This window comes from Pinus tabuliformis, chromosome 4_2 (assembly GCF_031772625.1).
Source record: "Pinus tabuliformis cultivar Carrire ecotype Pingquan chromosome 4_2, CPIR1, whole genome shotgun sequence".
Classification (NCBI taxonomy): domain Eukaryota; kingdom Viridiplantae; phylum Streptophyta; class Pinopsida; order Pinales; family Pinaceae; genus Pinus; species Pinus tabuliformis.
The window spans coordinates 26397112-26420092 of NC_142304.1; positions in this window are offsets into that span (position 1 = coordinate 26397112).

The window sequence follows — 22981 nt, forward strand, 5'->3', positions numbered from 1 at the left end:
GCATTTAAAAAGGTTTGTCCATTGATTTGCACTATCACTATAGGATTCTCTGGGTCTTCATATTTGACAGATGCTTCTCTTCCTGATAATAGATCAGATAGGGTGCCAACTACTTGGATGGTTGGGTTAGTTGTTATCCTCCTCTTTGGCTTTCTTATACATAACTCTTTGATTGTTTTCGCATATATTGGGATATCTTGGATAGCATGGAGGAGTGGGATTTTTATACACAAGTTTCTTATTTCTCCCAGAATATCAAAGTTAGGATGTTCTATAGGGCGTGGTATGATTAATCATTCTGGGAATGGGGGAGAAGATGTGGTTGCTTGGTCATGAGTTTGTTGTCTGACCGCATCTTATTCTTGTAATGGTTGTTTTGCGAGTAACTGATTTTCAACTTGAACATGTTTTTCTCCCTCAATTTCTATTTTGTGCCTAGACCTTAATTGAAGGTCATTGCACTCCCTTAGATTAGTTTTTAGTTCTGGTGTTTCAATTATTTGAACAGATTGAACCGGTTTGTTATTTGGGTTCGGGTTGGGTTGGGCTGGGAGTTGCAGTCTTAAGTTGGACTAGGGATTTTGTTGTAGTGCATATGGCACTAGCAGTGTAGGTTGAGGGAGTGGAATGGTTCCTACTAGCTGATTCATCGGTCTCTGCCAGTTTTTCTGCCAGGCTTAACTCTGTGAAGTGGGAGGGGACCATTGTGTTGGATATGCATTGCTTTGCCAATATGGTGGAGGCTAGGGAAAATTTGGCCATTTAGATTGGCTTGTTTGATTTGCCCATGGTGACGAAGGAAATGGTTGTTGTGACCAGTTTGAAAAGGGTGGTTGATTTTGCCACATTTTATTACATTGCTGAGCATGATATTGTGGAGGCTGGAAAGAAGAAGATGGATCGGAGGGCATAGCTAGTTGTAATGGTTGCCCTTGACGACACGGATTGAGTAGGTACACTAGTTTTGATTCTTCCTCTGCTTCCTTTTACACTGCTTTCAAACCTGGAAGTGAGGGGTAGTTCTTTGTGGAGTGATCTTTTGTACAGATAGCGCAGACTTGAACTGCATCTGGTGGGCACTCTTTGTGGCTGTGTTTCTTTTTGGATCTAGGGAAAAATATTGCCAGATTTTTCTCTACTTCTGCTTGTTTCTGTTTAGCTTGTATAATATCGAGCTGGGTTGTTAGAGTCCCCAATATATCAGGTTTGAAATTCTCCAGTAAATTCCTTATTTCTGCGCGCGTTACTTCTCCACCGGAGATTTTGTTGTCCCTTGTGAACTTGTCACGTTCCGCTGGTTTTAGCCTTGTGTTGCCTCATGAACTCCTGATACATAAATCAATAATGTTAGCAAAATTTTCTTGATAGATGTCATCTTTTCCCATAATATTCAGTGTTTCAACCCATTGTTCCTTCATTCCTTTAATTAACGTTGTTTTTAATACATTGTTAGGTAAGGGTAATGTTGCATAAGGTGATCTCTGAAGATTATATTGAAAATGTTAAACATATTCTTCTAGTATCTCATTAGGTCTGGCTACCATCAGAAATATTTCGTCCTTTAACTCTCTAGACCTACAATAATCCTGATATTTCTTCAGGAACACTTCTTTCATCTGATCCCGGTTGTTTATGACACCTCCACCTAACCCCATAAACCATCATAAAGTAGCCCCTTTTAATGTAGACGAAAACCATTTTAGCTTTTGGGGATCAATGGTATAGTCATATCCCCTACACAGTACATTGAATTCAAACAAAAATGCATCTGGATCTTCTGATGTTAGCCCATGGAATGTAGGGATATGTTGAAGAGGAATGGCCTTCATAGGTGCATTAGCTACAATATCTACAATGGGATATTGCAGTATGGAGGTTTGGGGTGTTTGTTGGTTCTGGGCCATTTGGTCAAATATGTGCCAATATCCTTCTGGGATCTCTAGGAGGGTATTCCTAGGCTGGCTAGAAGGAGCAGGAATGGCCTTAACAACACTTCCTTTGTCTGGGATGATGAAATTTCCTTGTTGAACTAATGTCTGGGGGGATATTAGCTCTTAAGGTTCTTTAGCTTTATTCTGGATGATTTTGACAACACTCCACTTATCTGGGCTGCTTAATGGCTAAACTATTCCAAGAGGAGATCTTGGTTCTTTGGTTTCCCCTATTTCTCCTCCTCCTTTGTAGAGATTACTAAGGTTCCCTTCTTGTATCGATTTTGGGCTAGAATTCTCAATTTCTTGAAAATCTTGCTACTCTATTTGGTTGTGCACCTCTGCAAAGGCTACAGATGGTGATTTTGTGGCCCGAAGGGAACTGGTAGGTTGTCTAGAAATAACTTTTCTAGGTCCTACTGATGGCTGAGATTCTGCTTTTTTAAGGATTTTATCTATAAAGGTCGAATGACCAAGGGTCACTGGCCCCTTAGCTTTATCAGGCTTGGGTAGTGGTTTAAGATTCTTTTCAGGCTTTTTTCTGTTTAGTCATGCACACAAATCAAATAATTATTTCTACCCAAAATAACAACAAATCTGCAAGAAAGCGGGCAGGGAGCAGGGCTGTTACATGCTCCATATGCAAGGTCTTACCTTCCATTTTTAAAACCAAACTCTCTCCTAGCAGGTACTTACTTACACTACTTTCTTTTCAAAAGAAACAAATGGCTACACTCTCCCCGACAACAGCGCCAAAATGTTGAGCTGTAAAAAGGGTCTTTTTAACCTCTATATACGTTCACATTAATTATCAATCCAGGTACAATTTTTTATCTCAAGAGTGTACTCAGTCTGAGGCGGTCACTTGTTCAAGAGTAATGTTTGTAGTATAGTGCTTACAAAAGTAACTGAATGCTAGAAACAAACTCTAATTGTAATGGCAAGAAACTTAAATACTTTGTAACTAAATCATTCACTCAAGAAACTACAACAATCATCAATCAAGGATGCAGTAATGATAACTCTTTCCCCTGTAAACTGATGTAAATGTAAATCAATTATGGACAAGACCTCCAATCTGAGAACTTAGACAACAGTAGTCAATGTTCATTACAGTTGTGGATCTTTCTATTCACTCCAAAGAAAATGCTGGAAATGACAATTCAATTTGCAGAATTGGAACAACAAATAATCTATTGAAAAGATTGAACAACAAAGCTTAATCTACAAAACTAATTTAAGCAGCAATATTAACTGAAAGGAATTGAACAACAATCTAAACTAATAAAGGAATTGAACAACAATCTAAGAAAGGGATAGCAACTAAAACAGAAATTGAACAGCAAACTTAATTAAGTGCAAACACACAGCGACTATAGAATCAATAATCTTATTCTAGCATGCGGGACATTAACCACATATATAAGGGAACGGTTATTGCAATTATTTTGAATAGTAGTTAAATGAATAACAATCGCAATTGTAAGTGAACCGTAGTTAAATGAACATCAATATCAATCTGTAGATGAACAACAATATCAATATGTAAATGAACAGCAATATCAATCTATAAATGAACAACAATATCCGAATTAGACAGTGCTATATTATTTCAGAATGAACAACATAGCATTTTCAGTTGCAAATAATAATCTTTCTATTTCAATTACAAATTCGATATAACAGAGCGAGTCAATGAAATGTTTAGGAATAGAAGATTACTGAATAAAGTGAACTTAAAGGAATGCAAAGGAAATCAAACCACACACGACTGTAATCTGAAAATAATGATACAAGAAGCAAGTGATCCACTAGGCTCAGGCCCTTTGCCACTAGGGAAGCACTACTGCGGTTACTCCAGGATCAGATAATGGAACAACAACTAAGTTATGTATTAATCATGGAGGCAGAGTTATAGCTATCACTCTTCAAAGAGAGTCGATGATCAAAGTTCAGATTACATCAGTAAATTCTAAAAATCAATAATAATATCCCCCCCTTGGGCTACCAGCGCTGTCCCTTTTTATAATAGCCAGGTGGAAGAACCAAGAGTACTGATAAGCCTTGAAACATCAATCCCTCAAGATCAAAGGATCCTGAGGGATTCACTACATCTTTGATCTTCAATTATTGTTTTGTCCTCTTGTGTTGATACCACGTTTCTTCTTCCTTTTCCTAGGTCATGCGCTCCGATCTTGATCTCCTCATCTGGATACGGCTTCCTGTCAAAGGGACAGCAGTTGATTCCACTTTGTCTTTTCCTCCAGAATAGTGATTTTCCATTTTCTTCACTTTCTGCATAGAAAAAGACAATAATTAGTCATTTTACATCAATCACAAATCTCCTTAGTTTCATCATAATCCTTTAACATATTACCATCTTAGAATGTAAAGAAGTTATGATTTAAAGGAAAAGATAAAGAAATAGATGGTAAATACATACCTCTTCCAATGCTCAACAAAGGTAATGTACAACAAATACACAGAAATAAGAATCAACTTCTCTTTATTAATCAAAATCCCGATTACAGACTCGACACCGCCCTGTGCACTCAACTGCAGACTCTACTAGACCTCTGCGCACTTAGCTGCGAAACCTCTTCCTACTACTATGACCCAATACACTTAGAATCCTACTCTAAGCTTGAACCATTCCTTCGCTATTAACTATCTTTACAACTTAGAGCCTCGCTCTATTTATACAATCCCATGGTCCGTGGACCATGGGTAGGCCGACATGACTTTACATTACATTACTTTAGGGTGGACAACCTTATGACTTAACCTCTACTTCGCACTCCGCACCCGAAATTCACAGAGTCTTACAAAACCTTTGACCAAAATTTGGGCTCTGAGACCCAAAACATGTTGTGGGGGGATTCCATGCCCAACAGGCCCCCAAAAAAATCATCCTGACTCGTCCTAGGTCACTCTGCTAGTGTGGTGATCTTGGCACGGAGCCCCTCCAACTTGTCATGTACTGCCCCGAGGTCCATAATGCACTATGCTGCAGTTTGCTAGACCTGCTGCATTCTTGCTTCTGAATCATCTGCATCGGAATCATGTCCTTTATTTCATACCAGCTTCTAGTGTGTGTGTTTAGAGTCTCGTGCCCTTGTCCAGCTCCTCAGGTCACGAAGACTGTGCTGTGGATGGTTAGTCAGAGAGTTGGCCCACCCATGTAGGGTTTCAAGCAGTTGTCATTTACTTTTCCTAGGAAGGGTTCTCCATTGAGTTTGACTAGTTGGGGTGTGCCTCCATCCGTGACCTCCTTTACGACATATGGTCCTAGCCAGTGCATTCTAAATTTTCCCAGAAATTTTTCAAACTTACTGTCATACAGTAGCACTAAGTCATTTACCTTGAAGGTGTGCAACTTGATATGGCAATTTTGTTAGGCCTTTTCATGCTGCTTTTGTACCTGCTGGTGAAATCCATCCAGAAACCATTCTTTCTCAAGTTCTTCTAATTTTGCGAGCCTTTCTTCCAGAGCTTCGCAGTCCATCATGCCTGTGAGCACTATTATTCATGGACAAAGTACGATGTATTCCATCGGCATGACGGCTTTTGTACCATAGACCAACTAGAAGGGTTTCTGTCCCATTAATTTCTTGCACGTTGTCATGTACGCCCATAACACAGCAAGTACGCGTAGGTACCAGTCATTCCATTTCACATTACATACTTTGTTCAGCGTCGTCTCCAGTATTTTATTGAATGCCTCTACTGTCCCATTAGCCTATGGGTGGTACGATGTACTTTTATGATGATACATTTGGAACTCTTCTGTGAGCACGCTGATGGTTTCATTCAGGAAATGTGTTCTGCGATCACTCATTAATATTTTTAGACAACCAAATCATATCAACATGTTTTCGAACAAAAACTTTGTAGTCAGAGCGGCTGTGCAGTCCTTGACCGATTGTGCTTCTGCCCATCGTGTCAGATACTCCGTCGTGGTGATGATGTAGCGCACACCCATCTTTCCCTGAGGTTTGATCGGGCCCACACAGTTGATTGCCCATTTCTCAAATGGCTGCAGTGTCATTTGGGGATTTAGTGGCATCTCATCCCTTCATTATGGTTTTCCTATCCTTTGACATATATCACAGGCCTTACAGTGCACTTTCGAATCTTGGTGCAGGGTCAGCCACCATAACCCTGTGCAAAGAATCTTCTGTGTGGTCGCGTGTCCTGCATAGTTTCCTCTTGCAGTGCCCCCATGTGCTTCTGCAAGGAACCTCGTTCAAATTCAGGTATGTTTCTTTGTAATAACTCATCATTGCCCATCTTGTAGAGGTGCCCTGCGATGACAGAAAACTCCACCGCATGCACAACCAATTTCTTCTTTTGTTGGATTGAGTACTCCTTTGGCGTAGTCCCTATTGTTAAAAAATGGATTATATCTTTGAAGTGTCCATCCGTGACGCGTACTGCAAAGAGTTGTGCATCAGGCAGTCCCTCCTCCAAATTTCTTGGTTCCTCGCCCGTCTCAATTCGAGACAAGTGGTCTAGTCTTGTGTTTAGGCGTCCTAGCTTGACTATGACCTCAAAATCACGTTCTTGAAACAGTAGAAGCGATCTGAATATTCGCCCCCCCCCCCAAGACAGGCTTTTTCACCAAGTATTTCAACGCGGAATGGTCAGTATACATCTTGAAATGTCCTCCAAGTAAATAGTGTCGATATTTTTGGAGCACATACACCATTTCCAACCCCTCACACTCAGTCATAGAGTGGTTCTTTTATGCTTTGGACAATCTTCAACTCACAAATGCAATCGAGTGATCTACACCCTCCGCGCCTTCCTGTGTGAGTACGACTCCCAACGCGATACACGACGCATCAACATGTACATGAAATTCCACATCCCATTTCGAGAAGACCAGGATTGGAGCAGAGGCCAGTTTCCTCTTCAGGACATCCAAACTCTTCATGCAATCATCATTCCAGTAATATGTAACATCTTTTTTCAATAGCTTTTCCATCGGCGCAGTTATTTGGGCATAACTTTTGATGAACTTCCTATAGTATCCAGTGTATCCCAAGGTAGCGCGCAGTTATTTAACACTTCGCTGTGCTTTCAAATTTAGGATAACAATAATCTTCGCAGGGTCCACCATCAGTCCTTTTTTGCAGACCACATGTCCTAGCAGGTTTCCAAAGGGAACAAGGAATGTGCACTTCTTTAGGTTCACTGCAATCTGGTGTTGGTGGCAAGTATCCATCATCAAACATAGGCTCGCTACATGGTGCTTAACTAATCCAAAAACAGTCCAATCATCAAGATAGACCTCCAAAAACTTGTGGATGTATTCTTTGAACACGGCTACCACGATGCACGAAAATATAGCTGGCGCATTCTTCAGTCCAAACGACATCACGATGCATTGAAAACAACCCCATTTTGTTGCGAAGGTCATATTTCTCCTATCTTCTGGTGAGATCTTGATCTGATGGTAACTTGAGAACCCATCCGTGAACGATTATGCTTCCTGACTGCCAACATTCTCTAGTACTTCATCTGTGAATGGTGTTGGGAATGGATCGTGTACATAGGCATCATTCAGCTTCCTGAGGTCTACGTATATTCTTATTTCACCCTTCTGTTTTTTCTCCTGTACTACCATAGGACTCATCCAGTCCGATTCTTCCACTAGTTCAATAATTCCGGCTGTGAGCATTTTTTCTAATTCGTCGCAGACCTTTTCCTTGTACTTTAGGTTCAAGCGGTATGACTACTGCTTAACTAACTTCGCGTCAGTTTTTAGGGTGACCTTCATCATCCCTAAATCGCCCAGGATCCCTTTTAAGTCCGTAATTTTAGTTGGGAACAAGTCTTGGTATTCACAGAGTAACTCAGTGACTTTATCGACAGCGGCATCGTCCCAATAGTCCCTAAGTATTGCGTACTTCGGCTCTGCCTCCGTTCCAATGTTGACATGCTTTGTTTTTAGCGGTGTGGAGATGTCGGGGTCTTCAAGCGATGGTCCACGAATCTCGCGATAGCCTTCTATTCCTAGGATGTTAATGTTTCATGGGTCCTCATCATCCTCCTCAACATTCACGTTATAACACTCCAGTGCATTGCTTAACTATGTCATCCATTCTAGCTAAAGTACTCCCATTGGCTCCTGTGGTATTTTGAAGATAGCGGCTTTTATTGCTTGTAACACATTGTCAAAAGTATCTGACCAATGATCTTCAAATGTGAATGTTAACAAAAATCCCTCACGCAAGACATCCCATTTGCCTGTACCATGGCGTAGCTCTGTCTCAGTATACCAATTCATGGGTATGATGTCCAGGGTATGGAAGAATAAGTGTACCCATTCAGGCTGTGGCTCTTCCTGTAGACCTTGGTCCATTTCGCAAGGTGTGTGCATGGATCATCTTGTCCGTCATATTTGTCTACTAGTCATACTTGTGGTTTTCCAAAATGTAGGCACATCATCCTTCTACATCCGCGCCAGTCCTCAAAATTTCCTTGATGTGTACCCCACCATCGTGCGAGTGTGGCACGCAGTGCCCACTTTAGTGCATCAAATCGCTACTGTTCTAGAACTGCGCTTTCAAATTTGCTCAGAAATTCATCTACCAATGACAATCCATAATATTTCGGCAGCTCCCTTGCCTCTGTTGTCACGCAACGCAACGATATCATAACACATATTTCATTAAATTTGGAATTAAATGATGAATCTAGAATTTAAAAATAACCAAAAACCTCAATTCGATTGATGTCAATGTAATAAAAAAATTCCATATTTAATGAAATATGTGTTTAATCATCATGTTGCAGTTTAGCGTTGTTACTTCATGTAGCCAATTCTGCCATCGCTCTATCTCTTCATCTGAATCCGAAGTGCAGGAGCTTTCACGCTCCCATGAAATCCTTCCATCTACAGTTAGATTCACCCAATCTTCTTCTCGTGCAGTTATCTTGTAAATACAATTGAGATCGTCATCACTATCATCATCGCACACCGGTTCAGTGTATCATGCTCCTTCGGTTGGATCTAGCGGTACTACCATGCGTATTGACTTTTTCTCAAATATAATTTTGCGCTTCTTCAGATTTATGACTCCGTTCATCTCGATGGCCCAGTATATTCCTAGTAGCATGGGATAGGGATTGTTTTCATCGACAATCTCTATCACTTCAAAATCCGCCTGCGCACTCGCACCTTCAATATCGATTGTTACCCCTTGTAATTTTCCCATGGGAAAAATCTTCTATTGATTCGCCATTCATAATTGAATAAGGGACCATTTTAACATGGTTCTGCCCATGCGTTCCCATGTTTGCTTTGGTAGTACATTCACGTCCGAACCCAGATCTAGGATTACTTGATCCATTTCATACTCACCAATCTGCGTAGTCAACCTCATTTCCCTTCCTGTGTGCATGATCTAGATTTAAATAGGAACACAAAAAATTACAGAGATAACCATAAACACTGAGATGCAGTGGAAATAATACTTCATTTCATTAATGTAAAATACTGAAAAATGCTTACAAACAGCAATGGAAATAAACCAGCTAGGGTGATGGTAGCTTATCTTTGAAAAGAGACGTGGCAGCTACATGCCTCTGAACTGTGTTAAAATGAGGCTTGAAGGCCTATTTATTGTTTAAAAACAATGGAAAACCCTAAACATCCAAAAATCTAACCTTAGAAGATGAAACGCCAAACTATGGGCCATGTTTGGGTAATTGGTACATCAACTTCTCGGGGTCGTAACTTTGGCATACAATCTCTGTTTGATGCGCACAGTATCTCCTTAGAAAGACCTATCCAAGAACTACAACTTTGGGAAGATAAACATCAGTCCATGGACCCATGTTGCTCTCATTTTTCCCAAAAAATGTTGTTTAGGGCCTCAAAACAAGTTCAGGACCCAAAAAACTACTAAAAATAGTAAACTATGCTACAATTAAGGAAACTGAAAAGCTGAAAGAAACAATGGTGGGGGTCCAAGTGGACTTGGTAGGTGGCCACCAATATCCACCTGGAGCAGCGTAATGCATTCTTTCCAAGCTTCCAGTCCGCACGCGTTTCTCCTGACCCCGTGCACCTAGTGATAAATTCCTGTAGTCCTTTGACTGCCTTGTTGTCGTGCAGCAGTTTCATGCATGTCTCCAGAAAGGTAGTGAGAATTGAAGGATCCATCCCTAGTTCTAGTTGATCCTTACTACCTAAAGTGGAGGCCGCCGTGAAGCTCTTCTTAGCTTCCAAGAATGTCTCCTTCTCGCGTTCTAAATCAAATTCGGGTTCCTTTGTAGGAGCCTTGCAAACCCACACACTTTCTTCTAGTTGATTCCCTTTATTATCTCTCATGTTCATCCTGCTCCTGAGCATCATGTTTACATTCAATTATTCTTCACGCGGCTCAGACCTCATCATCTGTAAATTCTGGGTCGGAGGGGGTTGGAGTACCCCTTTTTCGCACATCCTCGCTATCAGTGAAGGGCAGTCTTCTGCTTCATGATCAAACTGATTACAATACTAACATGATATTCTTGTCAGGTTTGTACAATCACGGGCATAGTGCCCTAGCCCTTTGCAATTGTAACAAATTATTTGTTTATGACCCATTCCTGGTCCCATTCCTCCTCAACCCCTACTACGCCACTGAAACCCATCTCGCGCCATCCCTGCATTTGGGTCGAGGGCTCACGTTTCGGTCTGCACCCTCTAGGCAGGAGTTTGTTCCATCATTAGTTCATAGCTTCGGCAGGTGCATTCGTCATGGCCTACTAACCTGCAGAAATTACAAAATAATTGTTGGGACGTTTGTGTATACTTCTGCAATAGATGACAATTATCTGTGGTGTGGTTTCCTCCTATCTGGCAGATTGCACACCATAATGAAGACGCCGCGCTTGGCCCTGCATGTGCCTCAAATCTTAATGGCATCGGCCCTCCTCTTGCCAAGTAGTTCGTGAACACTGGACAATGGTCCTTTTCATGCCCTTGGCCTTTGCATTTTATGCACCATACTTCCTCGCGCACCTCTGGTCGAGGTGTCCTATCCTGTTTCAAACTTTGCATTTCCAGACACAGATTTTGTTAGGAAACCAATTCACAAAAAGATATAAAAGATATATAAACACCTTAGAATTCAGCCTCTTCAAGGGGGTAACCTCCTTTACATTACATAAATGAACAATTCTTAGATGATACAAATGACAAGGCCTCCTTTCTATATATAGGAGTCTAAGGGGTCATAATATAATCAAAACCGACATAACAATAATAATGTAAGGGCACAATAATAACAATAGTGGGCTTCTATGGGGCACAATAGTAATAATATGGGGACTACATGGATACAACAATATAATAAGGGGGTTGTACTAATAACAAATAGGGGTTACACTAGTAGTATAGGGGCCTAACATGCCCCTCTCCTTCAAAAAGTGTTGTCCTCAATGCTTAAGTAGTTCTTGATGCTTCTGTATAAAATTCTTGTCCTCCCATGTGGAATCTTCAGCAGGTAAGTTCTTCCACTTGATGAGATACTCTGAAATTGATCAATTTCATAGCTGTCGGGTTCTTGTTTCTGTGACTGCTCCAGGTTCCAATATGATTTTTCCTTCCTCTTCAAGTTCTTGGAATATTGTTTGAATTCAGGTCTTTTGCAAATTTTGAATGAGTGGCCACACTTCTTCATCCTTCTTCCATTCATCCCTTACTTCGTTTATCCAATCTGGTTGGATAATAGAAATAGAAAAAAACAATGCTTCCACATCCTCATCCTTTCTTGAGAGTGCATCTGCGACAAAATTTTGCTTCCCTTTCCTATAGATGATGTCAAAGTCATAACCCACATATTTGTGACCCATTTTTTCTATTCTTCTAAAGATAATATTTGTTCTAAAAAGTATTTAATACTATCATGATCCATTTTTACCTTGAAATGTCTTCCCATTGGGTAAGTTCGCAATTTCTTAAGTGCATGTAGTATTGCCAACATTTCCTTCTCATAAATAGCTTGCTTGAGATGTAGTCGTAAAAATACCCAATCACCTACATCAAAACATTTTTCACTGTGATGTTGAAATACCTATTGTTTCATTCGATTCTACACCAAAGTGGCATTATCCTTTAAAAGTTGGAGAACTTGTTGTTGATGCTCAATGTGATCTTTCACTGCTTGAACATTTTTCTTCTGGATATGTCCTTCTATATTGATAGTTTGAGGAATGGTAATTCTAGCCAATGCATTACAAGATATGGTTGGATTCATTTCTTCTTTCTCGATATGGTCTTTCACTTCTTGAACCTTTTTCTTCTTGATATGTCCTTCTATCTTGAGAGTTTGAGGAGTGGTAATTCTTGCCAATGCTTTACAAGATATGGTTGGATTCATTGATTCTTTCTCTGGGGTAGGTTCCTGGTGTATATCCTCTTCTTTTGATGTTTCTTGATCCCTTTCTTCCTCCTCTTCATACTCTACGTAAAATATTTTCTTCTCAAAACACCTATGACCTTTAGTGCATTTGCTATCACAATTGTAACAAAGCCCTTTTTCTCTTTTTTCTTCCAATTGTTGTGGTGTAACCCTTGTAGGTTGTGGAAGGCTAGGAGAAACAACACTTCCATCTTTATAGTTGTGAGGGGTAGAATTCCTTGTTGCCATAATTTTACTTTCCACTTTGTAACAAAGCCCTTCTTCTCTTTCCAACTGTTCTGGTGTTGCTCTAAAGAAGGTGTTGCTCTTTGTATCCTCATAATTTGCTATCATTTCCTCCATGAAAATTGACCACATAACAAGTTGTTTATGAGAACAAAGCCCTTTATACCATAAAAATTGATCCGGTTCTAAATATGAAGATGCAATACATACCTTTTGTAACAGTGGTACACCATGTAGATCAAAATATTTCTCCATCTGAAGTATCCAATTTACCGGATTCTTGCCATCAAACTTCCTCATATCGCCTTTTCTTGATTTTAGGAGCTTGATCTTGAAATGACTATAACTCTGTAATTTCATATCTTTCAGTTCTGAAATTGCAACCTACAGTAGCCCTCTGCATCCTCTTTCCAATGCTACCAATCTGATCGAATTTAGACTCTCCAAGAAAGAGTTATGCACAATCTCCCAAGATTACCTTTTTAGAAGAGTGAACTTGTATGAAGTGCCACATGTCACTGTTTTTACCTTTGGGTCTAAAAACTATACAAAGGAAACTATAGTCCATCCTCTTTCTATAAATTCTTATGAAATTGCAATATAATTCTTAAAACAAAAGTTATGACGATTTTCCCAAGGTCACCTATTTGGAATGTAATTCATGAGTCTACAAAAAGAACAACTTCCACAGATCATATCTCCACAAATATAGCACAAAAATCTCTGAAATTTGGACCCGAGGTTTAGAATGATTTCTGCCCAAATGGATATTTTTTTAGCATCTGAAACGTCCCAGAAAAAAGGTTATAGCGCAAATTCCACGATGCCCTGTTTGGAGCAGCGAAACCCTAGAATCCAAAGCTCTGATACCAAATGTTAGGAAACCAACTCACAAAAAGATAGAAAAGATAGATAAATGCCTTAGAATTCAGCCTCTTCGAGGAGGCAACCTCCTTTACATTACGTAAATGAACAATTCTCAAATGATACAAATGACAAAACCTCCTTTCTATATATAGGAGTCTAAGGGGTCATAATATAATCAAAGCTGACATAACAATAATAATGTAAGGGCACAATAATAACAATAGTGGGCTTCTATGGGGAACAATAGTAACAATATGGGGACTACATGGGTACAACAATATGATAAGGGGGTTGTACTAATAACAATTAGGGGTTACACTAGCAGTACAGGGGCCTAGCAGATTTTGTAGCTGTGCATGGATTTGTTGGACTCCCAACCCAGGGTCTTGTATAGGGGTCTCATGCAATCTCATTTCCATCTCCAACGCTTCATCCTAGGTGGAAAGTTTTTGTTGTGACAGCGCCGTCCTTAAGTGTGGCATAAGTGAGGCCACAAACCAGGTGCGATGATGTGCATCTGTTAACATCATATTGGCTTCGCAGACCGTTCTCTTCAGCCTTTGGTCCAGATCCAAAGGGGTCTCACCTGGGAGCATCGCAATCTCCTTAAACTTGATGATTGATTGTGTTTCTTGTTGGAAAAAATACTGAGAGGGGGGGTGAATCAGTATTTTCAAGTCACTTATTTTCTTTTTCAAACCCAGATCATATACGCTACTTCAGTTAGATAAAACTACATATATACGCAACTACAGAAAAGGAAACCCGCGTATGCAATGCAGACTTATAATTTAATTTATCTTACTGATTTTTTTTTTTTTTTTGATGAAAAACCTGTGAACAGATTTGAAACCAACGTTTCGGACTAGCTTAGTGAGTCCATCATCAGGGTAATGAGATTTGTTTTTGAGAAGAGAGAGTGTGAAAATTACGGAGCTTATTAATAGTTAATTGAAAAATATTGTTGTTGTCTTCATTAGTAGTCGGCTTATGAATGGTATTTTCATTAATACTTATTTAATTTATTTAATTAAATAGCTATTTATTATATTTATTAATATTTATTTATTTAGTTTTAATTTTATTGTATTATTCTTTATTTATATATATAATTTATTATTTAAATTTGAAATAACATAACTCTATTATCTATTTATTATTATTTTTATTATTATTTTTATTATTATTATTATCATTATTTATTTATTTATTTATTGATTTATTTTTATTTATTTATTATAAAAAAATAATTTAATAAATAGATACATATTTATTTTATTTGTTATATATTATTATTGTTAATTTGCTTGTTATAATTTTATTATATTATTGTTTATATATATATATATATATATATATATATATATATATATATATATATATAATTTATTATTTATATTTTGATAAAATAAATCTATTACTTGTATATTATTATTTTAATAAGTACCTATTTATTTAGATAGAGATTTATTATATTTATTGTATATTATTATTATTTATATATTTAGTTATAATTTTATTATATTATTGTTTATTTGTTTATATATATAGTTTATTATTTAAATTTCAAATAAAATAAATTTATTAATTATTTATTATTATTATTATTATTTTATTATTATCATTGTTATTATTTATTAATTTATTAATTATTTTTATTTATTTATTATAAATGAATAAATACCTATTTAATTAGATAGGTTTTTATTATATTTATTATATATTATTATTGTTTATTTGTTTGGTTATAATTTTATTATATTATTGATTATTTATTTTTATTTATTTAATATAAATAAATAAAAATAATCTAAAAAATACTTATTTATTTAGATAGGTATTTATTATATTTATTATATATTATTATTGCTTATTTATTTGGTTATAATTTTATTATATTATTTTTTTTATTTATATATATAATTTATTATTTATATTTTTAATAAAATAAATCTATTATTTATATATTATTTTTTTATAATGAGTACCTATTTGTTTAGATAGGTATTTATTCTATTTATTATATATTATTATTATTGTTATTATTTATTAATTTATTAATTATTTTTATTTATTTATTATAGGTGAATAAAAATAAATTAATAAATATAGGTTTTAATTATATTTATTATATATTATTATTGTTTGTTTATTTGGTTATAATTTTATTATATTATTGTTTATTTATATGTATATAATTTGTTATTTAAATTTCAAATAAATAAATCTTATTATTATGATTATTATTATTATTATTTAATTTATTAATTTATTTTTATTTATTTATTATTATTATTATTATAATTAATATATATATATATTTTATATATTTATTATTATTATTTTTATTATAATGATTATATATTTATTAATTATTATGATTATTGCTTTTTTATTTTATTTAATAGGGGTTTCCAGGTATCACTTAACTTTAGACCGTCGTCTCTATTCATATTATTGGAGGATTTTTCGATTTCAATTGCTTCTTTTACTCTTCTTTTTAAATAATGGTCTTCTTTATGAATTAATTTTGCTTGTTCCATGCAAATATAATGTGAGGAGGAACAAGCATGCTCAGCTAGCCCAGATTTTTCTGACCTATTTCTTGAGATGTCATTAATATGCTCTTTTAGCCTAATGCCACAGGATCTCCCTGTTTCACCTATATATACTTTGCCACAGGAGCAATGAATTGAGTATACCCCTTTGTGATTTTTTGGGTCAATAAGGTCCTTGGCAAAATCTAGCATGTTTTTGATGGTGTTAGGGGGTGTGAAGGCAACCATAATGTTATGCTTGATGAGAATTCTAGCGATTTTGTCAGTGGTTCCTTTAATATAGGGTAAGGAGATTCTAGGGTTTTCCAGAGTCTTCCTTTTTTGGTTATTGGTTGTGGATTCTTTGAATATCTTTTGGATAATGTTTTTATGATAGCCATTTTTGATGAAGACTTCGCAGAGATGGTTGAGTTCTTCTTCTAAATGATCAAGGTCAGAGATTCTTGACGCTCTAGTAGCTAGGGTTTTGATGACTCCTACTTTTTGCTTCGGATGGTGGTGGGAATTAGAGTGAAGATATTTGTCGGTGTGAGTTTGTTTTCTGAAGACCTGGTGGCTTAGTTTGCCATTTTTCTTGGTAAGGAGGACATCAAGGAAGGGGAGCTGGTTGTCTTTTTCAATCTCAATAGTGAATTTTATGTGTTCTGAGAGACTGTTTAAGTGGGATAAGGATTCATTAAGTTTATCTAAACCATGTCTCCATTTAGCGAAAATATCATCTACATATCTTTTCCACTCATCAGGTGTAAAGGGGAAAGATTTGAGGGCCATTTGTTCAAAATGTTCCATATATAAATTGGCAATTAGAGGAGATAAAGGAGAACCCATGGCAACTCCATGAGTTTGCTCATAGATTTTACCTTTGAAGCTGAAGTATGAAGATTTTAGGCAAATGTCTACTAGATCTAAAGTTTCATGGTCTGTAATATTTTTTAAAACTTCTATGGCTTTATCTACAGGAATCATAGTGTAGAGAGACACTACGTCAAAGCTAACAAGGAGATCATTGTCATTGATTTCTAGGTTTTTAATCCATTCTATGAAAGAGGCAGAATCCTTGATATAAGAGGGAGTGTTACCTGATAAAGGTCTAAGCTTGTTTGCAAGGTATTTTGCTAACCAGTAAGTAGGTGACCCTATGGTGTTCACAAAAATAAATCAATAAATAAATAAATAAAAATAAATCAATAAATAAATCAATAATAATGATAATAATAATAATAATAAATAGATAATAGTGTTATGTTATTTGAAATTTAAATAATAAATTTTATATATATATATATATATATATATATATATATATATATATATATATATATATATATATATATATATATATATATATATATATATATATATATATATATATATAAAGAATAATACAATAAAATTAAAACTAAATAAATAAATATTAATAAATATAATAAATAGCTATCTAATTAAATAAATTAAATAAGTATTAATGAAAATACCATTCATAAGCCGACTACTAATGAAGACAACAGCAATATTTTCAATTAACTATTAATAAGCTCCATAATTTTCACACTCTCTCTTCTCAAAAACAAATCTAATTGCCCTGATGATGGACTCACTAAGCTAGTCCGAAACGTTGGTTTCAAATATGTTCACAGGTTTTTCCTCAAAAAAAAATTCTATCAACCTGTATGGACTCCCTCTTTATCTTACTGATGTTGATCATTAATCTGTGTGTTAGGATCAAATAAACATAACCAGAAACAATAAAACAGATCTGAAGACAATCACACACACAAGAACACAAGATATAAGGTGGAAACCCAATGTGGGTAAAAACCACCTGCTGCAATTCGTCTCTATCTTCTTTTAATTAGAAACTTCTTTTTACAATGTACTGGTGTAGTCCTTTACCAGTACGCAGGCTGTAACCTGCAGAGAGCTACCACCCTCTCTCGTTCTCCAGCTTCTCCTGGAAGGGAGCTACAACCCCCTTACCTCTTGCACTAACCAAGATACTAGTACGTAGGTGCTGGCCTACAGAAGGCTACAACCTTCTCTTTCTTCCAGGGACCACATTTCATAAATTTTCAGACTGGATCCATGAACATCAATCAATCATCAAGAATTTTTGCATCAAACGATCTCCTTTTCACCAATTAGAACTGAGTCAAGTAGATACTTCTCTGACAGCTATACCCAAAACACAGTAACAGTAACCACACACCAAATTCTGAACCCAGAACACTGCAGCAATAAACAGAAGTAGCTAGATCACAACTCAAAAGATATACGCTACTTCAATAACCTGAAATCTGCATGCATACGCTTCTGTGTTTGGAGAAACCTGCGTATACGTCGTTTTTATTCACTGAACCAACGTGTATATGCGCCTTCACTTCACTGAACCTGCGTACAGATCTATAAAAGATAATTCACTCTTTCAAATATTCAGACACTAATTAACCCAGATTATCAGATTTATAGATCAAGCATGCGCCACATATAACATATCAAAATCATGCAAAGATATTATCATTCAAGCCTAAATATTATGACCCATCAATAGAACTTATCCTTCTCTTTGCGCTAAGGTTCCTCCTTCATTCAGATCCAGATCTGCACCATAACCCAATCACCAATATTTCAGATCTAGCACTTATTAGATATTCAATTCATTCAGATTATCCTTTGTCAAATGATCTCCTTCCTCTTTTATAGTCTTAGGCCTTTCACAATACCACGGTCCAAAACCATAATAAAACAATACCAAGGACCTAATACTTGGGATCAATACTTCTGACGAGATACCATGGTCCAAAGCCATAGGTTCAAATACCAAGGACTAACTACCATGGACCAAAAGTAAGTTCTTCAACATATATGTGTTTTTCCTTGCGTGAATGTGCGTGTATACGCATACGTGCCTTAGTAACGTCTAACCCGTGTGTATACGCGTCTTCGTCTAGGTGAACCTGCGTATATATCTTTTTCTTCATTCTGAGAGCCTGTAGTGAGATTTGTCACCAAAGTGAGTTGCCATCAAGGACAACACTTGTGCCATAGCTCTAAATCAGTGCCATAATGCCAACAATCTCCCCCTTTGGACTTGATGGCAACCCCAAGATCCTCAAAGTCATTCTCCCCCTTTGTCATCAAGGGCAAAGGATTGTGCTCCCCCTGAGTACATGCCGAAATTTCTGCCCTGCTGTGTTGACCATGCTCCCCCTGACTGTAGGCAAGATCTGCAAAAATATGTTCTTCAAGAAGAACCATGACTTATACATCATAAAAGACCTTCCTATCACCAAAAGACTCAATACATACATCCATCACCCAACCAAGTGGGGATACATCAGAAATTTACATATGAAAACCAAGTATATTACATCTTCATCCCAGGCATAGTGGGGAAACAAAAATAGGTCGTTACATGACCTTGACACCATAAAAGAGATACATGACATAGAGACGAAATATCTAGAGCAAGACTTATGAAAGTCACCAATAACTAATATCAGCAGCATCTGTCAATCATCATTCAGATCAGCAGCCAAGATTTCCTTCTGTTCTCCCTCTACCTTTGTTCCACCTGAAACCAACAACAGTTGAGACCTTGAACCAAAATCTTTTAAGATGATGCCAACAATGTATCATTAGAAGTTTATCTGCTCCCCCTGAACCTGTGTCGAATGGTCTCTTTCAGACCCATATCAGAATATCTTCAACCAGAGCTTGTCCCTACTAATATCCATCAAACCTCCATATACGCAATTGTCTCTGCACAAACTGGCGTATGTACGCGGATCCTCCTCAGGAAACTCGCGTACACCCATTTTTCTCTGAAACAGATAAGTTTTAACAGCAAGATGATGCATCAACTACTCCCAGATTCTGTCTGAGGTATTCAAAAGTTTCCCTGGGCAGTGGTTTGGTGAGAATATCAACAACTTGTTCCTTAGAAGGAACATACTCCAATTTGACCTTTTGTTCCAACAGTTGTTCCCAGAGAAAGTGATACTTGATCGATATGTGCTTGGTCTTTGAATGCATGACTGGGTTCTTTGAAATGTTGATTGCACTTGTATTATCACATAAGATGGAGATAGGTGGTGTACAAGTGATCTGAGAATCCTGCAAGGTTTGCATCATCCAAAGGAGTTGAGTGTAGCAAGATGCAGCAACCACATATTTCGCTTTAGCTGTAGATAAAGCAATCGAACTCTGTTTCTTGTTGAACCAAGATACTAATCTGGAACCCATAAAGAATGCACCACTACTTGTGTTCTTTCTATCATCCACGCTTTCAGCCCAATCTACATCTGTATAAGCATGAAGAGTGAGATCTGTATCTCTAGGATACCATAAGCCATAGTTTTGAGTTCCTTGAAGATACTTGAAAATTCTCTTCACTACCTGAAGATGAGTTTCCTTTGGATTTGCTTGAAATCTTCCAACTATTCCCACTGCATGCATGATGTCTGGTCAGGTACCTGTCAAATAAAGTAGACTTCCAATCTTAGATCTATAGGTTGGTTGATGCACTACTGCTAATTCACCATTTGCACTGAGGCTACATCCTGTAACCATGGGGGTACATACTGGTTTTGCATCTTCCATGCCATATTTCTTCAAGATCTGCTTGAGATACTTGGTTTGAGACAAAAAGATATCGCCTTCATTTTTTTGGATTTGCAATCCAAGAAAATATGTCATTTCAACAAGCAAAGACATTTCGAATTCTTTCTGCATCACCAAAGCAAAGCTTTGACTCATAGCTTCTTCATTGTTGCCAAAGATAATATCATCTACATACACAACAAGTATTAGCAATTTGTCATTCTCAATTTCTATATAAAGATTGTTATCTACTAATCCTTTTGAAAAACCTTGTTGATGAAGATATTTGTCCAAACGGTAGTACCAAGCCCTTGGAGCTTGTTTAAGACCATAGAGAACCTTTTTTAGTCTGCATACAAGATTTGGATCATTCTCAAGAATGAACCCATCTGGTTGCTCAATGTACACTTCTTCTAAGTCTCCATTTAGAAAGGCTGATTTCACGTCCATTTGAAATACTTTGAACTTCTGAAAGCTAGAGAGAGCAAGGAACATTCTGATGGCCTCAAGTCTAGCAATGGGAGCAAAAGTTTCTTCAAAGTCTATTCCTTCTTGTTGAGCATACCCTTTATAGACAAGTCTGGCCTTGTTTCTAATCACTTCCCCATTTTCATTCAACTTATTTTTGAAGATCCATTTTTTCCCTATGACATTCTTATCTTTTGGTCTAGGAACCATCTCCCAAGTGTTATTATTTTCGATCTACTCAAGTTCTTCATCCATTGCCTTGACCCAACATTCATCCTTGCATGCTTCTTTTACATTTTGTGGTTCAGTGGAGGAGAGCAAGGCCAAATAGCTTGAGGCTTCTGCGATTGTTCTTCTTGTTTGCATACCTGCCTCTTTCTGCCCCAAGATTTGAGATTCTGGATGATTCTTCTGAGCGTACCTGGATGGAGTCTTCTCTTCTATTCTTATCTGTTCTTCTGGTGCCTCTTGAGCTTCTTCTTCATCACAGTTCTGATTTGATGTTGAAGGATAGTCCTCATCATCTTCGAGATCTTCAGAATTCACTTACCTAGGAATGTTTCCTTCTTCATCAACCACTACATCAATGTTGTCAACAATTTTTCCAAGTCTTTTTTTGTAACACTTATATGCCTTGCTGTGAGGAGAATAACCAAGGAGAATGCCTTCATCTACTCTAGGTTCAAACTTGTCAAGATTTTCATCATTATTTTTAATATAGAATTTGCTTCCAAAGATTTTGAAATATTTTACCAAAGGAGTCTCACCATACCAGAGCTCATGAGGAGTTTGAGTGTTGTTCACCCGGACATTTGTCTTGTTGAGAATAACAACTGCAGCAAATGCGGCTTCACCCCAAGTTGTGGGAGTTCCAGACTCATCAAGCATTGCACGAGCCATTTGTTGAACCATTCTGTTCATCCTTTCCACTACTCCATTTTGCTGAGGAGTCCTAGCTGTAGAGAATTCCCTTCTTATTCCATGTTCTTCACAAAAATTGAAAAATTCATTCGAGGTAAATTCTCCTCCTCGATCTGACCTGAGGCATTTGATTATGAGATCTGATTCGTTCTCCACCAAGGCTTTGAATGATTTGAATTTTTCAAAGGCTTCGTCTTTGTGCTTCATAAGTCCTATCCAACACATCATGGAATAGTCATCAATGAATAATATAAAGTATTCTTCTCCTCGAGGTGACCTTTTCCTAGTTGGTCCACATACATCAGTATGGACAAGTTCAAGCGGCCTGCTGGCTGATCCTTCCTTCTCAGGGAAGTTAGTTCTGGTTTTCTTACCACACTGACATGATTTGCATATTGTATTGTCTGGGATTCTGATGTCTGGAAGACCACGAACTGCTTGGTATTTGCATGCTTTCCTTATTTGTGAGAAACTAAGATGCCCCGATCTTCTGTGCCATAGCCAGTGTTCATCATTCTTGCTCAGATAGCATTGATGTTGTCCTTCTTTGAATATGTATAAATTATTTGGAGTCTTACGCCTTTGATCATTGTTTTTCCTGTATCAAGATCACGAACACTACATCCATTTGATCGAAATATTACCTCAGTTCCTTGATCACACATCTAGTTGACACTTAATAGATTATGCTTTAAGCCATCAACGTACATGACATTTCCAGCCTTGACCCTTTCTTTCAACTAAACATAACCTTTACCTTTTATGAGAGTAGGGGTGTCATTTCCAAAAGAATCCTTCTTCTCCTTCTCTAAGGCACTATATGACTGAAGTTTTTCTTTATCACCTGTCATATGTTTCGAACATCCACTGTCGATGTACCATTGATTTTCTTGCCCTTCCGCATATAAGTCTATACCACATCTTTCTGGTTGGGGTTCTTTATTCTCCATGATTTGGCACTTGAGGCTTGCTCCTTCTGAGTTCTCTGCCAAAA